Source organism: Myotis davidii, unplaced genomic scaffold (assembly GCF_000327345.1).
Source record: "Myotis davidii unplaced genomic scaffold, ASM32734v1 scaffold2098, whole genome shotgun sequence".
Lineage (NCBI taxonomy): Eukaryota > Metazoa > Chordata > Mammalia > Chiroptera > Vespertilionidae > Myotis > Myotis davidii.
In genome coordinates this window covers 70,951-73,833 of record NW_006289493.1, presented here as the reverse complement: position 1 = coordinate 73,833, position 2,883 = coordinate 70,951, and positions in this window count along the sequence as shown.

Sequence of the window (2,883 nt, the reverse complement as noted above, 5' to 3'; positions counted from 1 at the left end):
TACTGAACAGTGCTATAATCATTAAAGAAATTAATTTTATAGATGAAACCTGAAAAAAATAATCTTCAGGTTCAAATGATTTCCCTAGCAAATTCTACACAGCATTTAAAGAATAAATAACAAACTCTTCCAAAAAATAAAAAGGAGAAAATGCTTCCCAAATGTTTAATGAGGCAAACCTAATACTGATTAAAAAATAGATAAAATCAGATAAAAAATAGTTCCAAAAAGGCAAATTATAGACCAATATTCCTCATGAATATAGATATGAATCTGTTAATGAATACTATCATATAAAATTCATCTACATATAAAGAAATGATACACCACAACCAAGTAGGATTTATCATGGGCTACAATGTTGGTTTAATAATAGAAAAATCAATCAATTTAACCCACCATATTAACAGTGTGGAGAATAAAAACTACATTATTATACTAATTAACTAGAGGCCCAGTGCACGAATTCGTACACCAGTGGGGTCCCTCAGCCCTGCCTGTGGGGATTGGGCCAAAACTAGCTCTCCAACATCTCCTGAGGGGTCCCAGATTGTGAGAAGGTGCAGGCCAGGCAAAGGGATCCCACCAGTGCACAATTGGGGCTGGGGGGGAGATGTAGGAGGTTGGCCAGCTGAGGAGGGACCATGGGAGGGCTCCAGGGCGTGCCCAGCCTTTCTCACTCAATCCTGACTGGCAGGACCCCAAAAGCAAGCTTACCTACCAGTCGGAGCGTCTGCCCCCTGGTGGTCAGTGCACATCATAGTGAGCAGTTGAGTGGCCTTAGCATATCGTTAGCATATTATGCTTTGACCAGACGACCAGACACTTAGCATATTAGGCTTTTATTATATAGTATACAGAAAAAGCATTTGAGAAAAGTCAACATAAATTAATGATAAAAATTCTCAGCAAATAGGAATAGAAGGAAATTTCCTCAACCTAATAAAGAACATTGCCAAAAACCTACAGATAACATCAAACTTAATGGCAAAAAACTAAATTCTTTCTCCCTGAAAACAAAAACAATGCAAATCATCCTCTCTCACCAATTCAACATCATACTAAAGGTCTTAGCCAATGCAATAAGGCAAGAAAGATACTTAAAAGGTATAAATATTGAAAATAATAAAATAAAATTATATTTGCAGTAAATTTAACCATGTACAGAAAATAGCAAGGAATTTACAAAAACAAAACCTTCCTAGAAATAAAAGTGACTTTATTAAGGTGGTAGGCCACAAAGTCAACATATAAAAATCAATCATACATTGATATAGAACAGATTGACAATTGTCAGAGTGGAGGGGTGTTTGTGGGGCTGGGTGAAAGAGGTGAAGGGTTTGAGCAAAAAGAACAAACTCATTAAATAGACAATAGTATGGTTATTACCAGAGGAAAAGGGATCAGGGGGAGATAGGGGTAAGTAAAGGGGGAATAAATGGTGATGGAAGGAGACTTGACTTGGGGTGGTGAACAGAATAGAATAGAATATACAGATGATGTATTATAGAATTATAATCTGATGCCTATATAATTTTGCTAAGCAATGTTATCCCAATAAATTCAATAAAAATTTAAAAATAAAAAATGATAAAAAAAATCAATCCTTTTTTATATACTCCCAATTTAACATTGAAAACTAAAATTTGAAAAAATACATACAATTTATAATAGCTCAAACAAAATGAAATACTTAAGTATAAATCTAACAAAATATGTATAGACACTATACTGAAAACCATAAATCACTGATGAAATTTTAAAAAAGATCTAAATACAGAGATATACTGTGTTCATGGATTGAAAGAAACAGTTAAAATGTCAATTATTTTCAAACTAATCTACAGATTTAATGCAATTCTTATGAACATCCCAACAGAATTTTTTTTTGTATTTTCAAATAAATGGATTGTAAAATTTATTTGAAAAGCAAAGAAACTAAGAGAGCTAACACAATTTTGAAAAAGAAGAATATAGTTGAAAGGTTAACACTATTTGATTTTAAGAATTATTGTAAGCCTACACTAATCAAGACAGCGTGGTATTGGAAAAGGAAAGGAACCACGAATCAATAAAACAAAACAGAGTGTCCAGAAATAGACTCACATAAATATGGCCAATTGATTTTTGAGTAGGGTAAAAAAAGAAGTCAATGGAGAAAAGATATTATTTTCATCAAATGGTGCTAAAGTAATTTTACACCCATAGGCACAACATGTAACCTTGACCTAAAGCTCACATCTTATACAAAAATTAACTCAACATGGATAAGTAATCCACATGTAAAACATAAAACTGTATTTAAAAAAAGGACATAGGAGAAAATCTTCATGACCTTGGATTAGGTAAAAAGTTTTTAGGTATGACACCACAAGCATGATCTATGCAAAATAAGTTGATAAATTGGACTTAATCAACATTTAAAGGTTTTGTTCCATGAAAGACACTGTTAAGAGAATGAAATACACTGGGAGAAAATACCTCTGAAAGGTCAGTCCTTTCCCCCCATAACCATAAGATCATTCTGATTCTACCTGCTCTCACTGATAATGTGCTCTGGGCCAGATCTAGAGGTGGATACTTTCACATCCTATGTCTCACTGAATCCTTATACCAACCCTTAGAGATAGCTAGTGATTATTATCTCCATTTTAGAATGAGAAAACTTAGTCACCAGTGGTAAACAGAGAATAAATAATAAACTCGATGTGAAATTAAATAATAAGGCACTTCGATCTTAATCTAAGCTAACAACATTTTGATTTCTCAGTATGAGTCCATGTTATGATTCATGGAGTTAGGGTTTTTAGAAAAAAAAGAAAACTTTTCATTGGACTAAGTAGCACCCTAGGTAGGAGCCAAAATTAGGGGTATTTGCCTGAG